The 9,349-nt window shown below is 40.4% G+C and overlaps 1 protein-coding gene across 3 annotated transcripts in view; it reads right to left on the bottom strand.

Annotated features, from left to right (window-relative positions):
- The window catches only part of ncalda (neurocalcin delta a), a 60,963-nt gene that overhangs the window by 26,933 nt on the left and 24,681 nt on the right, over positions 1-9,349 (bottom strand). Inside the window, exon 1 of one of the 3 annotated variants that reach the window (XM_010752295.3) lies at positions 6,558-6,913. The exons of the other annotated variants lie outside the window; for them this stretch is intronic. The gene's annotated coding sequence lies outside the window, so the exon portion shown is untranslated. Of the gene's footprint in view, positions 1-6,557; positions 6,914-9,349 lie in introns of those variants that run through there. 3 annotated transcript variants of the gene reach the window in all.

Consider the following 9,349-nt stretch of genomic DNA (forward strand, 5'->3'; position numbering starts at 1 on the left):
TTTTTTTTTTTTTTTTTTTTTTTTTTGGCACTGCATGCTATTTTTCAATCAACTATTAATTTTCTAGTTGTAATTCTCCAAGATGATCTGATTTGATACTGATTTAAGTAAAGATTAGGGAACTATTGAATTATTAAAGACGTAATTTAGGAGGACTAAGTAACAAAGTCTTTATGGTCTACATCCCAGTCTAGACAGTGATCATGGACCGGGCCTGGACAATCATGAAACACATCCAAGCCCAGTGAGAACATATACTACATTTAGCCTTAAAGAGATAGCTCAGGGGCGCTATGGTTGTGCTGTGGTTACCACCGTCGCCTAACAGCAAGACAGTCTTCTCTGGGTACTCTGGCTTCCTCCCACAGTCCAAAGACATCCAGGTTAACTGGTGACTCCAAATAGCCCGTAAATGTGAATGTGAGTGTGTCAGCCCTGTGATGAACTGTCGACTTGTCCACGGTGTACCCTGCAAATGTCAGTTGGAATTGGCTCCAGCCCCTATGAAGCTGATAAGGTTAAGCCGTTATGGGAAATGGATGGATGGAGAAGGTTCAAAACAATAAATTTGACTAATGTACATTGTATGTCAGAGCCAACTTTAGTGGCAACACAATTCAAAGTCATTTTGTAATGCGTCAAGTTTGAATTATTACCTCCTTATTATTTTATGAATCAATGTGCAGTTCTCTCTCTCACTAACAGAGACATAGCAACAAATGAAAGTAGCATCACATGACTCATGATTTTGGAACGAGGAACATCCAGCTTCCTTATTTGGGAATATTGACTGCCATGCATATCTATCTCATTTTAAATGTCCAACAAAATTAAAGTGAGTGAACCCCAATTATCAAGTGCAGTTTTTTTTTTAGATTTTTTTTTGGCCTTTTCAAGCTTTTATTTTGGTAGAGACAGCTGAAGAGTGACAGGAATGTGGGGAGAGAGAGAGATGGGGATGACATGCAGGAAAGAGCCACAGGTCGGATTCGAACCCTGGGCTTCCGCAGGACTGAGCCTTCGCACATGGGGCAGCTGCTCTACCAACTGAATTAAATGCTGCTCATCAAGTGCAATTTTGATGGCGCCCTGGCAAAAAAGTTGCAGCACCAGTTCCATTTCTGGCTGTTTGCTTCATAGAGAAATAAATCCTAATGAGGACTAACACACAAATACATTTATGGCAGTAATATCAAGCAGCTGACCACACATTCAGCTGAACTCAGGTCCTCTGCCAACAAAGAACGGACATAACCAAACCCTCTACACAAGTACACACTCTCATACACACTAATAATTAAGATCTTTTGATTTACAACCTGTGAGGAATAACGTGGTGTAGTGAAACTGATGGTGTAATGACAGAAGACTTCTCAGTATGGGCAGCAGGGAGTTCTTTTGTTGCAATGTAAAGTACCACCAACATGCATATTCTAGAAAGCTCACAGAAAAAGGACTCCTTCCTTTGTCTCTTGTGTCCAGAATGACATGACAGTGTGTGTGTGTGAATTCCTCTGTGTCTAAAAATAGAACATCTGTTTCCCATAGTTGCTCTGAATCCAATGCATGGGAGCCTATAGACCAAGTTTATCCTTTAAAAATGATCTATGTGATCCTATGTGGGACCGCTCAAGGGTAATCGCTGAGCATTCTTCACCCCATTGAGGCTGGATTTCAGCTGAGTGACCCATGACCCGTTTTATAAAGAAGCCTATTGGAGACTGACAAGAGCACAGCTGACCAGCTGTCCCTTAAAACCACCACTAACGTGTCTCTCTTCAAGCTCTCACTCAACTTGTATGTCACAGAGATGAATGCTTTCACAGGGGATGGAGAGTGAACCTAAGTTATATGGTGCTGCTCTGGTTATATTTGTCTTACTTATAGATATTTCTACTCACATCCAGTGTCTTCTGCCTAAACAACTGATACCACAGAGCTTCACATGCACCTTCTCAATAAATGAAACTACAGATGATGGGGGTGAGGCTTGAACTATATTGTGTTTTATCCCATGTTTCCATTGCTGGTAGTGTTTTTTTTTATAGTGATGATAATATGGTGCAAATAGAAGATGAATTTGCATTTAATATTGAATGTAATGATAATGAATAACACATATAGTACATATAGTGTGGTCAGTAACTATAAACTCTAACCACCACAAAACCTCAGCAGAGAAGTGTAACCAAAGTGTCAGCTGCCCCATTCTTCTGACCTTTACAGTGAGTGCAGATGAGGTAATGAAATACGTCACAGTCACCTTAACACGGTAACTACACTGACCAAGATTTCCACACTTCAGTCAAATGGGTGTTTCAACACCTCCTCCTCCACTAGAGTTGTTAACTTAAACTGCATGAACACATTTTAAGATTCGAGTGTAACATACTTTAATTTAACAGATTAATTTAACTGCACAGGAGATCTCAAACCCAGTCTGTCCAGTATCTTTTGCTTAACTAAAGTCTGTGTTCCCCATTTGAGACCAGAAGCACCAACATGAACGGTGCTCTCGTTGAGTGGGTGTTTATGTGAGAGGGACCACATTATAAAACCTTACCCACTTCATATGAAATCCCAACGCTACATAAAACTGTAAATTTTATATATATTTGTCTTCTTGAAGTAAACTTTACAAACACACCGTGAAGTGTTTCCTACAGCCTATAATCACTTACCACTAGTGTCCATAGCTTCTTCCTTTGTAAAGTAAAAGCCTTTAACAATTTTCACAGACAATGTATTGGATGAATGGGCTGTTAGACATCTTGAACAAACGAAAACAATCACTTTCTCTGATCAAAGATGGAGCCCTATACTCATGACAGGGTCTCCTGGTTTTTAAAATGCTCCACCACTTAGAACAGCCATTATTTAACACCTGATAAAAGAGTGAGAGGAATCCAGAACAGAAAAACATCTAGCCAGTGTCTGTCTCTTCTCTTATCTCTTGAGTGTCTTTCTCACTTAATCTCTTTCTTTCTATTTCTCTCAGTTTCTGTCTCCATCTCTGGCTCTGGTCATAAATCAACAGTTACATAAACTGCCTTCAAGTTAGTTTCCACCAGTGTTACGTGAGTCTCCCTTAAGTACAAAACAGGATGTTATAGAAATCTGGTTCATACAGTTCAGCTGAGTTTGTGTGTTACAGAATGAAACTGTACTCTCCAGGTAAACGGATGTGAGCATAAATGCAACTCTGTGTGTGTATGTGTGGGCTGTACTGCAGAAGAACACTAGGAGGGAGTCCTGTTTACATGACTTAAATAAATTAAGACTTTCACACTCACCTGTATGGACGGAAAACAGCTAAATTCATATGAATAGAGCAGGCACACACTCAATGTTATGCATTCAAGTTATTTTAGATAATCACCTTTACCAAATTGCAATAAATAAATATTCTTCATATTGTATATTTTCAATATTATGTATTCTCTTATGGATCACACTTTGCCATTTGCTGATTTCTTGGGTTTTGACTTTTGGTCATTTTACTTTTATCTGATAGTGCAGTAGAGATAAAGAGAGAAAATGAGGAGAGAGAGACAGAAAATGAGGAGGGAATGACTTGCAACAAAGGTCCCCAGGCAGGAATAGAACGAGTCATGTTGTGGACTTAATCGTTAAGCCACCGGATGTGCGAGAAGCATGTGACTTAAAACATCCACTGAAACCTCCGCCCTACTGGAGAGATGTAAAGCGTCAGAAAAAAGATGAGATCTGTGTGGAGCGATGAGGAGAGTCCTCAAACAAATATGTGAAACAAACAGAAATGCCACATTTCCATCATGTTTTCTACATTTTTTCCAACCACTTCAGGTGTGATTTGGTAATTTTTATATCATCTCATTGCACCCACTCCTTTTACAATGGCATAATGGCACCTGACTGGAGCACTAGCGCCACATACTGTTTATCTCCATGAACCAACTCTTAATATTTGCATATGGGTAGTGCATGGAAATATTTATTTTGCTGATTTTTGGAAAATTCAGTTATAATTTAAGCTAAACTTGGTTAATGTTGCTTATTTGTCGAAGTGTTCATGTTTGCCTACACATTATGGTGCTTCAATTGTTTATGCAACAAGATTGAATCATTTGCTAAAATTTTACAGAAAGCTATACATGTTTCACGGTAATAAACTTATAGTTGCTGATCCGTAAAGCTTTAACTCGTGTTTTGTTGGCTGGTGAGGTTGCTGCCTAATTGAAAGCGCATTCATGAGATCAACAATGCAGAATTAACAGTATCAATCATACCTCATGTAATACATGAGTGCAAAAATACTTGAAAAATGCACACAATATATGAGAAGCTGTTATGGCGCCTTTAGATTAAGCATGTGACCCAGAAATGAGGCCATCTCCGGAGGGAAAGAGCCTGACCGGGTGTGTGCTCTGTGTGAATGAAAGCCAGACATCAAAACGTGCAAATACCATGACGATGATAACCACCTCACCCCACTCAGTCGTCCCATTACCTCTGTCCTACTGTGAGTTAGTGTATGTGTGTGTATGTGAAATGAAAGAGTTCATTTGAAGTGTCAGATAGAAACCGATAGTAGCAACCTAAACAATGCTTAGATCTCACACTGGAGTGTCTGTGATTGTGCAACTTTAGCATCTTCAAAGTGTAGAGATGGCTTTGTGCACAGGTTTAACATCACACAGTACCTTCCTACGTCACTGCTTGACATTTCAGCATTAAATAAACACACCATCGTGTCAATACAGCACCGAGATAAAAGCTAAGATGTCACATGCAATCATCAACAGCTGCCACCTCTTTCACTCCATGAATTCAGTCTGCGGAGCGCTTTCAATACTAAAGCTTTGACCACGCAGGATTACAATATTATGAAACATTTGTACTCATTTTGGTTTTATTATAGGCGGCCATCTCCTGCACACGCGCACACACACACGCGTCAAAAGCATTATGCACTGCTGCAGGATGTCAGATAAAGCTACTGGATGTGTGCTAGAGGTGTGTGTGGCAGTGCCTCTTTCCTCAGGGTAAATGGTGCCACACACACACACACACACACACACACACACACACACACACATACACATACAAAGTTATTATTTTGTTAGACAGACATCTCATTACTTTTCTGTCTCTTAACTCAAAATGGCCTCTTGTGGTATTCATGCAGTTCATTTCACAACAGGAAGACACTTGTGAATGATGCGCCCTCAGGCTGACAGGACATTTGGAACTGCTTTACATGAACAATATACTAATTTATGCTGTAAACTGTAGCTGCACAATCTATTGAATTAATCCTAATACTTTCAGACTGCTTAGACGGATGTATTCGCATGGTACATATACTTGTTTTCAAATGGACCATGTAAGGTACTATGTCAAACCAAACCGCAAATCTAATCAGAGCAACAAATGCTAATTTGGTTTTAATCTTCTGAACACTGCTGAGCATTTAATTGGATGGAATCACTAGATATCTGCGAGTACAATACTTGTGACAGTGACAAAGACCTGTTACATGCTCTTGGCTCGTCTCCACTTCATTAAGTTGGAGGAGGGAAATGCTGCTAGGAAGAAAACGAGAGGAAGAGATAAAGTCTCACAGCAGATGAGTGAGAGAAGGAGTGTGGAGTATTGTAGGGAGATTCAGACCACTTGCTATGCACATTTCCCTTTCTTTCCACTCTATTTGGGCTAAATGTGGGCTGGCATGCTTTTGTTTGAGGCATGCAAGGAGGTGGGGGTGTGTGTGTGTGTGTGTGTGTGTGTGTGTCTCAAACTACTAGACACTTGTCAAGAAAATTCCTGAAAAAAATTAAATTCCTTGAAAAAGAAATCCCCTTATCTCACCGCATTATTGAATTTAATCAAAAAACTAAATATTACAGCCAACCTTGAGTTTAAAAGAGTTACATTTTTGCAGCGTATAACTCTGAAGCTTTCCCATCCCCACTGAGGGGGGCAGGTGGCAGCTGCTCTGCCCCCTCCCTGCCTCTGACTCTCTGGCAGACAGAGCCAGCAGCTCCAGCCCACACTACTGCCTCTAACATTAGCAACGCTTTGGGAGGAAAAGCCATGTGGAGCTGCTGATCACTTCTAGCTACACAACACATAAGACACTCAGCCCCCGTAACGATCACACTCTCCTTCTCTCTCTCTTCTACCATGCACTCACTTCCTGCAGGGGGGGCGAAACAGATCTGGCTGTGTTTGCTGAGAAAGAAAGCAACTAGTCTTTGAGATCACACCGCGATCAGGGATCTCCCTCAACGACCATTGTGCTACATTTCTGCACTTCAAATCTAAAGTTGAGCTAAACGATTAGAGGGTGACAAAAAGAGTTCTCCGGCACACACAGAGCCCCATTCACTCTCTGCGGGGGTTTTCATTTGAAAGACAACTTCCCTTCTGCACCAGTATGTGCCTCAAACACAAACTGGGAGCTCTCCTTTATCCAGCTGTTAACTTTGCTGCATACCCCTCTGGAAGCAACCACAAGCTTCTAAACACACACTACACACACACACACACACAAAGAGAAAACACAGGAAGCTTACCTCACTTTGTAGCAATGTACAAGCCGTTCAGCAGTCCATCACCCAGCACTTTCTCTCTAGACTAAGTTTGTGGAAGCAGCAGCAGCAGCAGCAGCAACAGAAGGAGCAACAGGCGAGAATAAAGAAGAGCACCAGAGAGAAAGATGAGAGCGAGTGAGAGGGGGGGGAGAACAGCGGAAGGGGGGAAGGAGAAGACGAACTGAGACTGAGCTAACGGTGACTGACAGACTCTCAGAGACTCCTAGTCTGAGCAGGAGGTTTGTTAAAAGCCCACAAACTAATTCGTTCCTCTGCCTGCCTGCCTCTTTGGCTTGACGTCAGAGCGGTCACATGACCTCGCTCTGGTGTGGAGGGGAAATGAAAGGGGAGGGGAGACAGAGGGAGAGAAAAAGAGAGACAGAGAGAGAGAGAGAGAGAAGGAGAAGCCTGCGTTGCCGTGGTAACAGGCACACTGCACCGCAATGATTTCAATAGGTCATCTGACACACACAGACACACGCACACAAATTCTTACATACAGAGAAGCTGGTTGGAGACAAGCTCTGTGTTGATGATGTAGAAAAGGAGAAGAGAGTGAAGGAGCTGAAGAGAGAAAGAGAATCAGAAAGTGATACACAGTGGTTTGAAGTTTCCTTTGTGATTGTTTTTCCCGGGTCTCAGGAACAAATGCAAGCAAAAATGGAATGTGCCCCAGACAAACTGCACTTCTGAACCCGTGCTTTGACTTAGTGAACCAAAATAAGCAGCATGTTCTGCTCTTTGTGCCAGGTTTGTTTTTGCTACAAGGTATGATCTTTTTTGGGCAATCGAGTATAAAAAGAGGCGATTTTCATTGTATTTTTAATTACATTACAATTAATTATTAATAAAGGGCTGTGAACGGTTTTATCTAGAGCCAGGTTGTCCCTTCTGGGCTATTGTAGAAATATGGCAGTTCAGCATGGTTGAGTCTGTGTAACCTGCGGCATCTGTAAATATAAAAGGCTCATTTAAGGTAACAAAAAACACAAGGATTCTTATTTTCGGGTGATTATACACCAATAAAAAATATTGTTTACATATTATATTTCATCTCTGCCATCTGTTAATAGAGCCCCCTAAATCTTACACACTGAACCTGAAACCAACCAGTTTAAGGTTCACATATTTGTCATGACTTTGCTCTAAAGGTATAAGTGCTTATATCACATCAAAATGAAAATACATCTTTAGTTTATTAGAAAGGGACCTTCCCTCTGTTATCCCTCTGAGATACCCAAGAATCTTCATTTTGTTTAGGACTCCTGTGATTAATTCAACACATGACTAATAATAGAACTATATCTAATAACTTTCATTACTTTAGGGAAGTGGGGAATAGAGTAGCTGCAGTTTCAGCTGTGTTTATTTCATTTATATGATAAGATTGTTAGATTAACTGAAGCTGCACCTCAACAGAAAGATCAGATTTCAACTATAACACAACAAAACCAAGAGTGACAATCAACAGTGGGGATATGGGTATGATTACAACGTCATGTCTCATTAGCAGAGAAGAGAAGAGGTTAAATGGATGTATTGTTGTCAGAGTTAATGATGCACATCAGCTTGGACTGAAACTTCTCACAGTGACTGCTGCAAGTACTCTGCTGTGAGTACATTTAACAAGAAAATGAAAGGAATACTTCGACATTTTGGGAACTAAACATATCTGCTTTGTTGCTGAGAGAAGATTTGTAACATTCTTACATGCTAAATATGTAAGTGCATGCTTAGCATATAGACCTAAAAGAAGGGGAAACTGCTAGCCTGGCTCTGTCGAAAGGAAACAAAATCCACCTACCAGCACCTCTAAAGCTCACTAATTAACACATTATATATAGGAGGGAGCAGGCAACCTCATGGTGATGTAACAGCTCCAAACCAAGATGATCCAGTACATAACATCCTATAAGGCAACCTGCTACTCTGTGGATTAAACAAAGATAGAACGTGTGTGAGCTAAGTAAGGTACTGATAATGTAGCTGCTCATTGTTACTTAAGTTTGTTGTTGAACATTGTTGTTCAAGTATTATTTGCAATAACATGCTTGCTGTACATTAGTCTGCTTATTACACAGCTACATACAAGAGAAATCATTATTTTGATTATATTGATTTAAAAATGATTGTATCGTGTCTGCTGTTGTCCTCCAGAGTCTACGATCAGAACAGCAATTTGCTGTGCAGAAATAACAGTAATTGACCAATTACAATCAAATACTTAACCAAGCTGTGTAATAAGATAAACTAATGGGGTGCTGGCAGTAGTGTATTTACAGAAATGATAAAATATTACTTTAACAATGATGGTTGTTAAGTTCTATTTTAGTTCATTCCAGTTTGAATATAACTATTATACCAATTACTGTACATACAATTTAACAACTGATTATATGACTTTTATCTACATAAAAGGCAAATTGTGTCATTACTTTCTCTTTCCACAACTGAGACACTGGTGCAAGTATTTATTAAATAAAGTTTCTTGGTGCATGCATGTATGCATTTATGTACATCAAGTCTCTGTATCCTGAAACTGTTTAAGTGTCACCATGCCTCCATTTCCAAAATGTGCTGTGCATTGTGTCAAGTTTATCTGGGGCAGGGCCAACCGACTCCTTATCCCATCCTCCACTCACCCAAGCTATGACTATGAACAGCTTTGGGCTGATTACATTCATTTGAATAGCATCTGCTGGCCTGTTGAATAGAGCCCAGTGGGGCCCAGATTAGGGTGGGGTAGTGTGGAGGGTGAGGCAAGGTCAGCCAAG

The sequence above is a fragment of the Larimichthys crocea genome, chromosome XIII (assembly GCF_000972845.2).
Source record: "Larimichthys crocea isolate SSNF chromosome XIII, L_crocea_2.0, whole genome shotgun sequence".
NCBI lineage: Eukaryota > Metazoa > Chordata > Actinopteri > Sciaenidae > Larimichthys > Larimichthys crocea.